This window comes from Euphorbia lathyris, chromosome 2 (assembly GCF_963576675.1).
Source record: "Euphorbia lathyris chromosome 2, ddEupLath1.1, whole genome shotgun sequence".
NCBI lineage: Eukaryota > Viridiplantae > Streptophyta > Magnoliopsida > Malpighiales > Euphorbiaceae > Euphorbia > Euphorbia lathyris.
Window position 1 is genome coordinate 106,608,078 of NC_088911.1, and position 16,046 is coordinate 106,624,123.

The 16,046-nt window shown below is 39.6% G+C and overlaps 2 non-coding genes across 2 annotated transcripts; both read left to right on the forward strand.

The window, feature by feature from the left end:
• The first annotated feature begins 640 nt into the window (after positions 1 to 640).
• Positions 641 to 711, forward strand: TRNAG-GCC (transfer RNA glycine (anticodon GCC)). Its single transcript has one exon. It is a non-coding gene; the product is annotated as a tRNA-Gly (tRNA).
• A 12-nt stretch (positions 712 to 723) lies between these two features.
• On the forward strand, positions 724 to 811 carry LOC136221379 (small nucleolar RNA snoR114). Its single transcript, XR_010685144.1, has one exon. It is a non-coding gene; the product is annotated as a small nucleolar RNA snoR114 (small nucleolar RNA).
• Positions 812 to 16,046: the final 15,235 nt, after the last annotated feature.

The following is a 16,046-nucleotide window of genomic DNA, read 5'->3' on the forward strand; positions in this document are numbered from 1 at the left end:
GTGAATAAGGGAGTAATAAGAAAAAGGGTAAATTCCAAATAAAACCCATGTGGTTTCACTAATTTTCAGATAAATGATTGTAATTTACTTTTTGTCAAAACAAGGATTGAGGTTTCGCACTTGGATTAATGCTATTAAAACCATCTTTAACCTCCTGAAAATGAAAATTTTCAAGAATTAAAGTTGTTCAATGTCATATTTTTTATGGAACTACATTTTCGATTTTCGAAAATCATCTTTTTTAGAACTTTCTCTCTCTAAACATTAACTTTCTCTCTTTACCAAACATCATCTAAATAATCTTAAAATAAAAAAGTTGAAGAATTAAAGTTGTTTAGAATATTAGCAGTTCTTAAAATATTTCATTTTTTAAATCGTCAATGGTGATTTTAATAGTATTTTAAATCGTCAATGGTGATTTTAATAGTATCAATCGAAAAAGTCCTTATTTTACTAAAGTTGAAAACCTCAATTCTCATTTTGATAAATGTATACCACAGTCCTTTATCTGAAAATTAGTGAAGCTACGTAGGTTTTATTTGAAATTTACCCTAAAAAAAATTAGGGAAATATAAAGTTTAGAATAGAGAAAAGAATGAATATTGGTTATAAAATACTAAACTGTCAGATATTTCAAACAGCACCAGTGGTCTAGTGGTAGAATAGTACCCTGCCACGCTACAGACCCGGGTTCGATTCCCGGCTGGTGCAAAAACCTGTGGAAAGCAGTGAAGATATTTATCGCCTAACTGGTTGGTGGGGTCCATCAATATCATCTGATTTCAGATGAGAATGGGTTGATTCTGAGCTTTCTTTGTTTTTTAAGTTTCGCTGGCCCAATAATATTTTGCTTTGGTTCTCATTAATTCAAGATAATTAAAATTGCTGCTCCCTTTTCTTTTCAAATTTGAAATGTGTTAATTCTCATACCATACAACATAAATTTAGAAACATTGTCTAATTAATACAATGTGAATTTAACTCCAAATTCACGTTATTATATTTTTTTTTTTTTTGAGGGAAAATACTGAAATTATATACTGAGGCGATAATATCCTCTTCAATTACACTTATTAGCCAATTTGGCAAATCAAAAAACGAATAAATACTAGCATTGGAAAGAGCCTGCCTTGCTACTTGGTGTGCCGCTCTATTCGCTAGTCTCGGAACAAAAGACACAGTATACGTCTTATTTTTCATCAACTCCTTGCAATCTTCTATTATGTCTCCAAAATTTGATAGATCCGACTCCTCTGAACTTACTGTTGGTCCCTGGTAATTAGTTCCAAGGGGGGGTTAGGAACTAATATAACTTTTTCTCATTTTAATTAAGCTGACTGGAAGTTATTTTGAGAGTTTATTAACTCAGCTTATGGTCAGCTTGGTGAGATATGTTTGAAGACAGCTTTAATCAGATGTTGACTAAAGTTGTTTTCTTGTGAGTTGAGAATTGACACTCTTGGAGGTCAGCTTCTAACTCAGCACCACTTACTTACTCAAGATCAGCTTAGGCAATTTATATGCTGAGTAAATAAAGTAAACAACACATGCAATTATAAGAGAGAGTTTAGAGATTACTCAGTATCACTTATCCTGGTTCGGCCTCTCTGCCTACGTCCAGTCCCCAGAGTCCTCCGGGATTTTTGAATCCAATACTGAGCTCTTTAAAGGTAGAGCACAAACCGATTACAAGGAAGTTGAATATGCAAGAGTACCTTCCTCTATTCGTCTACTCAACTCCTACTAAGTGCTACAACCCAGCACCTAGATTTCTCTACCACTGAAATGCTTACAGCCAAGCACTCAGCTTAACACTCTCAATATTCTTATTGATCACAGACTTATTCTTTTTGAACTAAAGAACACTTTAGATGATTACAAATCAATCTAGCATTTACACATAGAATAGAAAAGTTGGTGTAAGATCTTTTTGTATTTGAGTGCTTTCTAGACTTTCTCTCTTGTATTTTTCTTTCAATGTTTCGGTGATGATCCAAGTTCATCGATTGTCCTTTTATAGAAAGAAATCTGTAGATTTGATCGTTTTGAAATGTCTTAGCCGTTAACACCAAAACGGCTCTTTTGGGGAACAATTTCTGGTTAGTCTTCAGAATGCACCGCCATTCCCTTTCTCTGTTTTCTTCAGGCGTCAGGTTTGTCTTCTAGCGTCTGGTTTGTCTTTTTGTACCAGTTGTCTGTTTCCAATAATCCAACGTCCCATGACTCTTGGAATTAGTCTTTTAGGTGTCTTCGAGGTTCCAATTATTGGTGCAGAGGATTGGCAGACTTTGTCCTTTAGTGAACGGATCCTTTATGCTATCCTGACTGTCACTCAGCTTCGTTTGTTCTCTTCGAGTATTCAACGTTCATGCTGAGTTCCTTCGAGGTCAGCTCCGTTTTGTTTAACCGCTCTTGAAGAAATCTTCAACTTTAGTCAGCTTCGTTTTGCTTCTGAATTTTACTCCACTCAGCTTCCATTATGTCATGCTGAGTTCCGTTCTACTCAGCTTCGCTTGTGCTGACTTTTGTCTTGTCTTTACTTTATATATTTTTGCACTCAATATTTAACAAACATATTAGTAAAATTAAATCAAAGCATCTAAATTTAATTGCCTCTTAATCATGGATGATTTTGTCAAATCAAAATCTTGTGGAAAGGTGTTTCAACAAACTCCCCCATTTTGATGTTGGCAAAATATATAATTACGGAACTCAGTTATAAGTTGCCCCATGATTGATATTCTTGAGATGACTCCCCCGTAAGGGTTGCACACATTTTGTCTTAACTTTATTCTTAACATTCCAAGATCTAATTTGATTTAGACTTAAGACATTTGTGTATACTGACTCAGTTTTAGTTTTGAGCTTGTTTTGATTTAAGTCAGTTTTAGAAGTATGTTGTCTCTCAGTTTATTTTTAATGTGTTTTGGTGTTAATGCATACTGAGTGTTTTTAACTTCTTGATTTATTTGTTCCAATTTTATTAGTCAGGTCAGGAAGGAAACTAATACTTGTTATATTGATCTAAACAACAAGAAGGCATATTGACTGAAAAAAAAAAAAACACATTGACCTAAACAACATTTAAGGACATGATAATGGGATAAGTTTTTAGACATGACTAAGCAAGTTCTACTTCTTCTTTTTCTGAGCTGAGTGATCAGCGTGAGCAATTCCTTTTCCTTTCTCTTTCTCTTTGCTTCCAGAAGCATAACCTGCAGGCTGAGGCTGAGTTCCTCCTTGACTCGTCTCCCCCGTTTTGCCATCATCGGGTTTGTAGAGGAAAGTTTCATTCCGTGCTGCGGAGGAGAGATAATGAGAGTAGCGCTGGAGCCTTTTGGTGCTTTCTCTCAAGCCATCAATTACTGGCACACTATCGTCCTGGATATGCCGAGGAACCCGAAGAGAGCTGCTGATCATGCTGAGGAGGCATTCATGAGATTTGCTCAAGCAGGTGAGTGAGCCTGTGATCTGTCCAAAAGCTTGATGGAACAGTTTCAGCAGAGCAGAATCATAAAACATGCGCTGGCCATTGTTGATGCGCATTACCTTCATGATAGCTTGTGAGAAGCTCATGAGTTCAGTGTTGGAGATGGGATCAACATCCATCTAGGCTCTGTCGATGTTGAGTAGTCTGACTGCTTCACTTAATTGGTCAATAGTACACTGAGAAGAGGAGGATACTAAGTCACGTGTACTGATCAGCTCAGTATGAAGCTGGGTGAAACATTGTTGAAGTTCAGCAGAGGTGGCAAACTCAGCATTGGTGGGTGGACTTAATTTGGTCAGCTCAGCATTCAGCTTGGTAAAGCAGTCTTGCAATTCAGCAGACGTAGCAGACTCAGTATTGGCAGTTGCGCTAGAGGTGGTCAGTTCCGCTGTTAGCTTAACAAAATAGTTTTGAAGCTCAGTGGAAGTGACATACCCTGGATTGACTTCTGACAGTTGGTGAATTTTGCCTTCAAGCGAATTCATGTGGGTGCACGAGTTCAGTCAGTTTTGCTATTTGCCCTTGATTCGGTTGCTGAGTTTGAACCGCAGTGATAACGCTGACCAGATCCTTTAGTCCTCGAAGTTCATTCAGAAGCTGAGTAATACCTGACAGGTGGGAGGACTCAGCTTGAGTAGATTGGTGACCATCAGCTTGAGTAGTATGGAAATCTTGAAGCAAGGACTGAGCAGAAGCAATGACCCATCGGCCAGACTCAGTAGCATTTAAGTATGCAAATTTAGCAGTATTAGACTCAGAGGCTGGTACAGAGTTTGATGGAGGTGGAGGAGTTGGTTCTCTGCTAGATTGAGTACCTTGATTGGTACCTGGACTTTGATTGATTGGATGAGCTGAGTCATCAACATGTTGTGTTGGAGGTGGAGTTGAGGCATGAGTTGGCTCAACTTGAGTAGTTTGAATTGGATCTGCAGGGTTCTTGGCTTGTTCCTCATCCTGAGTAACAGAGGCTTGCTTTTCCACTGGATTTTCTGGTGGTGACTCAGTTTCATTGGAGAAGTACTGGAACTGGATTGTAGAGAGGTCAGTTTCAAGCTCATCAATGGGAAAGTCGTCCATGAGATCGATTTGCTTTTGCGCTTTCTTTTTGAGTCTTCACCGTGTCTCAGCTCTTGGCGGTGAATGGTCAGTTTGAATACCTTCACTGGACTCAGTAGCAATTGTCTCCTCTTCTATAAGTTGCTCAACTGGACCCTCAACAACATTACTTTCTTTCTCTCTCTGCTCAGCATCATCCTGAGATTTCTTAATATTGGGATATTCTTCCTGCTCAGTATTAGTTTCTTGGTGCTCAACATGTTGTTCAGTTTCTTCCACATCTTCCTTTTCTTGGTCAGTTCCATGACCTTCCGGTTGAGTAGAGGCTAGTGGGACAGCTTCCACTATCTTTAAGGAGTTACCCTTTTTCCTTTTCTTTAAAGGGGATTCTGGAGTTTCTTCGTCCTCATCCTCAGGCTCTTCTTGCCTCTTTCTTTTCTCAGCTTGCTCCTTAGCCTTGTCAGCTTTAGCTTTTTCTTTTGATGAAAGCCTTACTTTCTTTGGGACAGCATGAATGTCTTTAGAGCAGGTTTCTACAGCCTTTCTCTTCTTCCTTCTCTCAGGCTGAGCTGTCTCAGGTGACTCAGCATGAGCCTCAACATCTTTTGCAGGCTCAGCTTCAAGCTCAGTTTCTGGTTGCTCAGCTTCTTCATCTTCTTCAGCATCTCCAGCTCCTTCATATCCCTTCAAGGGTTGATTGTATAACAGTCCATCCAGTAGAACTGCAGTGATTTCACTTCCTAACGTACTTATTTCATTCACCGTCTCTATTTGCTTGTCCTGTATAATTTTTGTAATGAGAGAGCCCAAGCGGAGTTTCTTACCACTTCGTTGAAACGCTCCAACTAGAAAGACGGGAAGATTGAACGGAGTGTAGGTCAACATGTGCCAGATGAAGCACTGTTCGAAGTTTGACGCGAATGAAGCTGAGCTGAGTTTGGGGAAGATAAAGTTGGTCAGCATGAAATGGACCATCTTTTGTTCTTTACCCATACAGGTGCTGGGTATTTCACCCTTATGATCTTTGGGTTTACAGAACCCCTTTAGCTTCTCAGTTGTGGCTTTTGGTATTTTCTCCTTTGTCGTTCTAAATTGAATTCCTTCATCTGGTAAATCTAGCAATGTGGCTAGATAGGCAGGGGTTACGACGATTTTCTGACCTTTAACAGTGGTCTCCAAATAGTCAGAGTCATCTGCATCAACACATAGATTCGAGTAGAATTCCCGTACTAACCTGGGATAGGTTGTTCCTGAAAGAGAGAAGAGACCTTTCCACTTGTTCTTCTCGATCCATTCACAGAATGGTTTCTCAGATGAGACAAAACTTGGAGAAAACCATCGGCATTTTAAAACCTCCAGATTGTTGACCTTTGAGTGTACCTTGATCATTTTCCTTTCTATTTCCGTCGAAGGACCCGCGTGGTCAGTGGGTTTGTCTGTGGTTTGAGTTTTAGGGGTTTTGATTTTGCCGGAAGCCATTTTTCAAGGTTTTGAAGTTCTTAGAGAGAAAGAAGTTTGATTTCAGGAGATTACAGGCGTAAGGAATGAAGAGTGGGGATTCTTCCACTTTTTATATAAATTTACGACGGCCCTTAATCATTAACTAGCCGTTTTTACCTAGGGACGTTCAACCGACAAAAATTCTGTCAATTATGACATCTTCGGCGCATGGGATTTGCCATTAATGTGCGTCTTCCCAATGTGCCAGAGGTTACACGTGTAGGTTCACCTTTCGCGAGTGGGTTTTTACTAGGTTTTGCTAGAATTCGAAGCATACACGATATTGAGTACCTAACTTTTGTGAAGATAATTTCTCTATCTCTAATTAACTCAACATACGTTGCTCACTCAGCATGTGTATTTACTCAGCATAGAGTGATTACTCAATATGTTTATCTACTCAGCATAGGATGTTTACTCAGCTTTTATGCCTACTCAGTATCATCACTCAATATATATGTCAATTCAGCATAGGGTGGCTTTTTCATTTTCAAACTTAGTAAGGAGTAGATATTTGACTCAACATGGCATTTGCACAATCATTCAAAGTTCCACTCATATGGCAATTATTCAATACAGATTTAGTTAGAGTGGATTTGACATACCAATTGCTGCCCTTAGTGTGTTGAATTGTTCTCGTGCCAAGGGCTTTGTGAAGATATCTGCCAGCTGATCATTTATTGGCACATAGGTCAGCTTGATCTCATCTTTTAGTGCATGATCTCTGATGAAGTGATGCCTTATGCTAACATGCTTCATCCTGCTGTGTTGGATTGGGTTCTTTGATAGATCAATGGCACTTTTGTTGTCACATTTGATCTCTATTGTCTTTGTTTTGACTCCATAATCCTCAAGCTGTTGCTTTATCCATAGGACTTGTGCTACACAGCTTCCAGCAGCCACGTACTCAGCTTCAGTTGTAGATAGGGCTACGGATGATTGCTTCTTGCTGAACCAAGATACTAGACAACTTCCGAGAAAATGGCATCCTCCTGAAGTACTCTTCCGTTCTAGCTTATCCCGTCCATAGTCAGCATCAATATATCCAATGAGTGTGAAGTCATTTGAGGTTGGATACCATAGACCTACATCAACTGAGCTTTGCAAGTATCTAAAAATTCTTTTTACAGCAGTTAGATGAGATTCCCTAGGGTCAACTTGATATCTAGCACAATAGCATACTGAGTATTGAATATCCGGTCTACTAGCAGTGAGATAGAATAAAGAACCTATCATACCTCGATAGAGTTTACTATCAACTGACTTACTCTTCTCATCCTTGCATAGGACAGTATCAGTACCCATGGGGGTTGATATTGATTTGCAATCTACCATGCTGAATTTCTTTAACATTTCCTTGGTGTACTTAGACTGACTTATAAAGATGTCATTCTTACCTTGCTTGATTTGAAGTCCAAGGAAGAAGTTGAGTTCACCCATCATGGACATTTCGAACTCAGTTTGCATCTGTTGGCTAAATTATTTGCACAAAGATTCGTCAGTAGCACCAAAAATTATATCATCTACATATATCTGTGCAAGTAGGGTATGTTTACCCTTTTTCTTAATAAACAAGGTTGTGTCAGCTTTTCCCCTGACATAGTTCCTGGTCAGCAGGAAGTTGGTCAACCTCTCATACCAAGCTCTTGGAGCTTGCTTTAGGCCGTACAGGGCCTTTTTGAGTTTATAAACGTGGTTTGGAAATTTTGGATCTTCACACCCAGGAGGTTGATTAACATATACCTCTTCGTTTATAAAGCCATTAAGAAATGCACTTTTCACATCCATTTGATATAGTTTAAAATTCATGTAACTGGCATAGGCACACAATATATGTATAGCTTCTAATCTAGCAACAGGAGCAAATGTTTCTCCATAGTCTATACCCTCTTGCTGACTATAGCCTTGGGCTACAAGTCGAGCTTTGTTTCTAATCACATTTCCATGCTCATCTAGCTTATTTCTAAAGACCCACTTGGTTCCTATGGGCTTTTGATTTCTAGGTTTAGGTACTAAATCCCATACCTCATTTCTGGTAAATTGGTCAAGCTCTTCTTGCATAGCATTGATCCAATATTCATCTTGCTCAGCATCAGCAAAGTTCTTTGGCTCATGTATTGAGACGAATGCAACATTGCTGAGGTATTTTCTAAGCTGATCTCTGGTCATTAATTTGTTGTTGGCGGCATCAAGAATGGCTTGTTCTGTATGTCCTCTTGGGATCTTTATTTCCTTGGGCAATGTTGAGTTCTTTGGAAGAGGTGTTTCTACAATCTCTACAGGAATAGATTGGTCAGCAAATGATATTTCAATTTCTTGCTTACCTTGGGTTAGCTCCTGTATAGTTGACACAGAGGCTTCTGGTTGATCAGCGAAAGCTGAGCCTGGTTCATCTTCTTCAGGCTGAGCTGACTTACCTGTACGGTCAGTTTCATCGAACTCAACATGTACAGACTCTTCTACAACCTGAGTTCTTTTGTTAAATACTCTATATGCTTTACTGTTTGTTGAGTACCCTAAAAAGATCGCCTCGTCAGCTTTAGCATCAAATTTAGCAAGGTTGTCTTTTGTATTGAGTATAAAGCATTTACACCCAAAGGCACGAAAGTATCCAATGTTGGGCTTTCGACCTTTCCAAAGTTCATATGGGGTTTTCTTAAGTATAGGTCTAACTAGAGCCCTATTCAGTATGTAACATGCCGTGTGAATAGCTTCTCCCTAGAAGTACTTTGGAAGCCTATTTTCACTCAGCATTGTCCTAGCTATTTCGACAATGGTTCTATTTTTCCTTTCAACGACCCCATTTTGTTGAGGTGTTCTAGGAGCAGAGAAGTTGTGGTCAATACCACTGGTTTCACAGAATTCATCAAACTATTGGTTTTTGAATTCTCCACCATTGTCGCTTCTAATGTGAGCTACTCTTAGGTCTTTGTCATTTTCAAGCTTTTTGATCAATGTGGTAAACATCTCAAAGGTTTCATCCTTGCTACTCAGCAAGATGATCCAAGTGTACCGAGAGAAATCATCTACAATAACCAAGGAAAATTTCTTACCTCCCAAGCTGAGTGGCTGGATAGGTCCGAAAAGATCCAAGTGTAGTAATTCCAATGGTCTTTTGGTTGAGACAATATTTTTGCTATGAAATGACTTTTTAGTTTGTTTGCCTTGCTGACAAGCTTTACACAGTTGATCTTTTTCAAACTTTAATTTGGGTAATCCCTCAACTAATTGCTTTCTAGCTAATTTGGCAAGAAGGTCCATGCTGACATGCCCAAGTCTTCTATGCCAAAGCCAGGAGTTGTCCTCTTTAGACACTAAGCATATGTTTTTAGAAAACCGTTTTTCTAAGTTTAACATGTATACATTTTCTACACGAGGGGCAGTTAAAATTAACTCATTTGTATTTCCCTCGAGTATTTGACACTTAGTATCATCAAATACAACCCTTCTGACGCTCTTGCAAAGCTGGGCTACACTCAGCAGATTGTATTTGAGACCTTTAACTAAGGAGACAGACTCAATAGTTGGGTTACCTCCGATAGTACCTGAGCCGACTATCTTACCCTTCTTGTTGTCTCCAAATCTTACACTTCCACCTCGTTTAAGCTCTAGTGTGATGAACTGAGTTTCATCACCTGTCATATGCCTTGAGCATGCGCTGTCTATATACCATAGTTTTGACTTCTCCACGCATGTCAAGCTGACCTGCATTTTAAACTATTCATTTTTAGGTACCCAATTCCTTTTGGGTCCTTTCTTGTTAGTGTAAACAGGTGCAAAGTCATATTTTAACTTGTGACGGCATACTTTTATTGTGTGGCCTGGCTTACCACAGAAATCACAAAAAGGTACCCTTTGTGGGTTGAACTGAGTATGGTCAGCATTATTGTGTTGGGCATGCCAATATACTGTTGTGGTATGCCCTTTTCTTCCGCAGAAGTCACATTGGACAGTCCGCCTGTTATGCCAACACACATCCTTTGTGTGTCCCCTTTTTCCACAACACTCACATTGAGTGAATTGCTTATGCTGACTAGTATTTGCGTACTCAGCATGGGGTTTATTTCTATTTGAGCCCTTCCCTTGACTCTGTAACATTGTGATATCCTTTCTAAGTTTCTTTGACTCAGATTGAACCTCCGTGACAAACTTATGTAAGATTTTCATGTTGGTATGCAAGTCAGAGTTGTCCTGGAGAAGATATCGGAGGTCACTCAGCTTGACCTCTTCAATCTCATCACAGCGCCTGCTGAGTGCCTTAATATTTTTGTTACACTTTTTGGTTAGTGTATATAGGTCACTCAGGTCATTTACCATTTCGTTTCTAAGTAAGAGTAAGGATGTTACCTCATTGCTGTGATCCTCCTGGTCGGTTTCATCAGAAAGGTCAGCTTGCTCAGATTGGGATCGGTCAGCTACATCATCCGCCATAAAGCATATGTTGGCTGTTTCATTTTGCTCAGCTTCAGATGATGTTGATTCGTCACTGTCACTCCATGTGGCTACCATAGCCTTTTTGCTTCCCTTCTTCTCTTTCTTGAGATTGGGACAGCTTGACTTGATGTTCCCAGTTTGATGACACTCAAAACATGTGACAGACTTCGAGCTGTCCTTCTTGTACTTGTCACTTGACTCAGCTTTATACTTATCATTTCTTCTAAATGACCTTTTGCTGTTTCTATCATTTCTCCTGAACAGCTTTTTCATCTTTCTGGTGAACATGGCCAATTCCTCATCATCAGTTGACTCCGCTTCAGTTGAGTCAGCTTTCATGACAAGTGACTTTTGTTTCTTGTCTTCTGATTTTTCTTTCTCTTTGGCTTCAAAGTTTTTCATAGAGATTTCATGGGTCAGCAGGGATCCGATCAACTCATCATATTTGTAGGTAGTCAAGTCTTGGGCTTCTTCTACAGCTGTTTTCTTTGCTTGCCAGCTCTTGGGCAGACTTCTCAGAATTTTCTTCACCTGTTCTTCTTCAGTGAAGTTCTTTCCAAGCCTTTTTAGCTCATTTATAATGTTTGTGAACCTTGCGTTCATTTCTGAGATGTCTTCATTCTCCTTCATTTCAAACAGCTCGTAGAGTCTCGTATGTTGATTGACTTTAGACTCCTTAACTTTGCTTGTGCCTTCATAGGTTACTTCAAGCTTCTTCCAAATCTCCTGTGCTGACTCGCAACCTGAAATCTTATTGTATTCTGCAGCATCTAACGCACAGTGAAGCATGTTTATAGCCGAAGCATTATTTTGTAATTTTCTGAGGTCATCCTCTGTCCACTCAGCCTCACTTTTAACAATTTTCTCATCGTTAACAGTTTTGTATGGCACATGTGGACCTTGAACAATTGCAAGCCATGCACTCATGTTTGTGGTTTGAATAAAGTTTTTCATCCTATTCTTCCAGAATGTATAATTTGACCCAAAGAATAGGGGAGGTCTAGTGATTGATAGTCCCTTAGGGAGTATCTGTGTTGTGGTTTGTACCAGTTGTCTGTTTCCAATAATCCAACGTCCCATGACTCTTGGAATTAGTCTTTTAGGTGTCTTCGAGGTTCCAATTATTGGTGCAGAGGATTGGCAGACTTTGTCCTTTAGTGAACGGATCCTTTATGCTGTCCTGACTGTCACTCAGCTTCGTTTGTTCTCTTCGAGTATTCAACGTTCATGTTGAGTTCCTTCGAGGTCAGCTCCGTTTTGTTTAACCGCTCTTGAAGAAATCTTCAACTTTAGTCAGCTTCGTGTTGCTTCTGAATTTTACTCCACTCAGCTTCCATTCTGTCATGCTGAGTTCCGTTCTACTCAGCTTCGCTTGTGCTGACTTTTGTCCTGTCTTTACTTTATATATTTTTGCACTCAATATTTAACAAACATATTAGTAAAATTAAATCAAAGCATCTAAATTTAATTGCCTCTTAATCATGGATGATTTTGTCAAATCAAAATCTTGTGGAAAGGTGTTTCAACACTTACCCCCTTCACTACTACTTGCGCATCCATCTCAAATTGAACATTGTCCATCTCCATTTTAGTTGCCCAAGCCAAACCCTCTCTTAACGCCATGGCTTCTACAACTCGGACCTGATGCATCCCTCTTAATATCCCGCTTGCCCCTACCATAAAGGACCCATCTTCATCTCTCACGATTAGTCCCCAGCCACAGCACCCCGAGCTATTGAAAATAGCTCCATCTAGGTTACACTTTAATCTTCCCCTATCCGGCCGCTTCTAGTGATTTCCATCTACAACAATCGATCTTTGGCTTCTCCTTCCCTGCGGATCGACCTGCTGCCGCCCCTCCTCACTTCCCACTTCCTGCTGCTGCTGGTGAAATTGGAGCACTTCGCCTTCCTCCTGGTGTTGTGGGATCCTTGGAACTATGATTTCCTGCTGCACAATCATCCCGCCTCTTTCTCCATTTAATTGGCCCAAGTGCGTATCCCTTCTCATTCCTTCTCCTCTTCTTTCCGCATCCCCTAACCCTCTATGTTGATTACCCCCTTCCGTTCCCGTCCACCTACCTTCCCTCCACTCCCTTCTAGCTTCAACCGTCCCTTCCCTTCTCCCTCGCCCTGCTTCTTCCTCACTTACTCTCCTCTGTTCGGTTACTCCTCCACCTTTCGATTCCTTCATTTCCCTCCAATCTTCCATTAGTTTTCTTGTCAATGAGATTCTCATGTTTGCCTGTATCAGTTCATTACCCCACAGTACCGCATTCCTATGTTTCCAGATAGTAAACAAAACGCAGATTACTTTAGTTAAGAACTCTGCACTTTCTCTGCTGCATTTTTCTTCCAACCATTCCACAACATCATCATAGGTCCCTTTAGGCGGTGATAAGCCCATTTCCTGCCAGCAACGAATCGCGTATGGGCAAGCGCAAAACAAATGCCAACTATGCTCAATGTCAATTTCACAGATCAAACAATGACTCGGTATTAGCATATGCCTTGCCCTTAATGAGGATCTCAAAGGTAAACATTTAGAGCACATTTTCCAGACAAACATTCTTACCTTTGGCGGAATCGGCAAACCCCACATTCTACTCCAGTTCACCCCAGGTTCCCCTTCCCATTTTCCATTCTCCATAGCCTTGTAGCCAGATTTGACAGAATAGGAGCCGTTTTTTATAAATTGCCATGCCAATCTATCAGGTCTCTCTCTAATTGGCAGGATTATCCTGTCAATCGCTTCAATCTCCCCATCTGTGAATAGTTCAGTTAATTTTGGTCTATCCCATATCCTTGAGCCTTCAACAAGCAAACCTGCAACCCTCAACTCCCCCCCTCCTTCCGTACCTCTATCTTCCATATAGAACGATCCATCCCTCTCCACCCATGGGTCTTTCCACACTCTAATTGTCTCCCCATTTCCCACCTCCCACTTCAGCCCCGGTTTTAATACTTCAATCGGCTTCCAAATACCTCTCCAAATAAAACTAGGATTTCTGCCTAGCTTTGAATTTAGAAAAGTGCCAGTTAGGAAATATTTTGCTTTGAACATTCTACTGGCTAAAGTATTTGGACTAGAAAGGAGTTTCCACCCTTTTTTTCCTAAGAGGGCTATATTGAACATATGTAGGTTCCTAAATCCCAGGCCCCCTTTCTCTCTAGGCTTACACAATTTCTCCCATCCAAACCAATGCATTCTATCTGTCCCATCCTCCTTTTTACCCCACCAGAAGGAATTCATTATTCGTTGTAGTTCCTCACAAATAGATTTGGGAAGAAGAAACGTGCTCATACAGAATGTAGGTAACGTTTGATCTACCGTTTTGATCAGCACATCTTTTCCAGCACTCGATAGGAATTTAAAGCTCCAACCATTGACCCTCTTTCTTAGCCTATCTATGAGAAAAGAAAACAAACTCCTCTTTGATCTTCCAATCAGTGAGGGTAGGCCTAGGTACTTGCCTGTATTTAGTGGGGACCACACCCCCAGTACATTACAAATCCCCTCCCTGGCTTCTCTCTTTACATTGGTGCTAAAGAATATACCTGATTTATTGACGTTCACAGCTTGTCCCGAGACCTCTTCGTATGCTTTCAGGATTCTCTGCACGCTCTCTGCTTCCCCCAATGTTGCCCCAAAGAATAGGAAGCTATCATCTGCAAAAAAAGAGGTGAGAAACTACTGGAGCTCCTCTACACACCTTGCAACCTCTTATCAAATCGTCTCTTTCCACCTTATATATTAATTGGGACAGCACTTCTGCACACATTATGAACAAGTAAGGCGACAATGGATCCCCTTGCCGAATTCCTCTTCTAGGATTCACCGGACCAACCAATTCTTTGTTGATTGAGATTGAATAGTTGACCGTTGTCACACACAGCATAATCCATTGGATCCACACTTCATTAAAACCCAAACCATTCATGACTGCTTGCAGGAATCTCCAATTCACTCTATCATACGCTTTACTAATGTCAATCTTTAGCGCCACATCACCCTGCTCCCCCCTATTCTTTCTTTTCATGTGGTGAATAGCTTCGAAGGCTACTTGCACACTGTCAATTATAGACCTTCCAGGGACAAAAGCTGATTGAGTCTCACTAATTAGGTTAGGAAGAGCCACTTTCAACCTATTAGCAAGGACTTTTGAGATTAGCTTATACAGAACATTGCAAAGTGCTATAGGCCTAAAGTCAGCCATCGTAGTTGGGGAATCAACTTTCGGGATCAGAACTATGATAGTATCGTTCAAGTTGGCGGGGAATTCCTTACGTTCAAGCCAACCCCTACAAGCTTCGAAAATTTCACTGCCAATCTGATGGACGAAATGTGTATCGTGCAAAAACTAAGGGCAAGTGCACCCTATCGTTATCAAGTAATAAATAGTAAGTAGAGTATCGTTCCCACGAGGATTGTGTTTATAGCTATTGATTTTTGTGAATTTCTATTATCTAAGCAATCAAAACTTGAATTGTTTGAGATACTAAACTAATGAATTTAAAACAACTAAATAAAGTAAACAAAGAAGGAAACAAAATGGATTTAAATATGATGTAAATCACTAGAGCAAGGCTTCACCTAACCAAATGTATGTAATCCACATAACAATCCTATCCAAGTTCTTAAGTTTTAATCTAGAGACGGTGATTATTTCCTAAAGTAATTAACCATTTGGTCTAGTCAAGATTAATCCTATTTCACATACAATTATCCTAGCTTTGGCCCAGTCAAGAATAAAGGTATAATGAAAGCATTAAGTTCTCTGAAATAACCCCAAAGTTAAGTCGTGAAACTAAACCCTGAAAAACCGCACCGCATAGACACAGGTCTAAACTATGTAGTTCCATTAATTATCTTAGTGTCGGTCAACCAAAATCATTAATTGTAATTTAGCTAAATATTGATCAGATATCTAACTAGGAAATTAAGCTCCATAGTTTAATTCTCTATTTAATAAATTATGAACTTGAAATTGGATTGCAAGTAAATCATCTACTTCGATTAGGATCCGCCATAGCTCTAGCTATGGAGGACTTAGCTCATGGTAGATGGAAAGAAAACAAGAAATTTAATAGAAAACAAACTAGAAAACATAATTAAATAAAAGAAAAGAAAAGATGAAGGAGAATAAACTTTGAAATAGAACTAGAATCAGTTACAAAGGTAGAACGAAAATGAACAAAAAGAAAACTACAAAAAATCTAAAAAAGATGTGGTGAGGCTTGTTCCATGTTTGTTCCAGGTCTGGTTTCATACTTCCCAATGTAGGTATTTATAGTTGTACATGCCTTCATGCATTCATTGTAACCTCCAACTTTAATGCTATTAAAGAGAAGATTAATGGAGGATTGAATTCTTTGCTCTAACTTCTTAAACATATGGAGAGTTGAATTCTTCTTTGCAACTTTTTAACTTTCATGTAATTAAAGGGAGCATTGAGTAGTGTAACTCCTTCTTGAGCATTCAAAAGACTCTTTAACTTTCATAACATTCCTTGGATAGTTATTTTAGGAATTTATGACAATAAGGATTTATTTAAAGAGTCATGAGT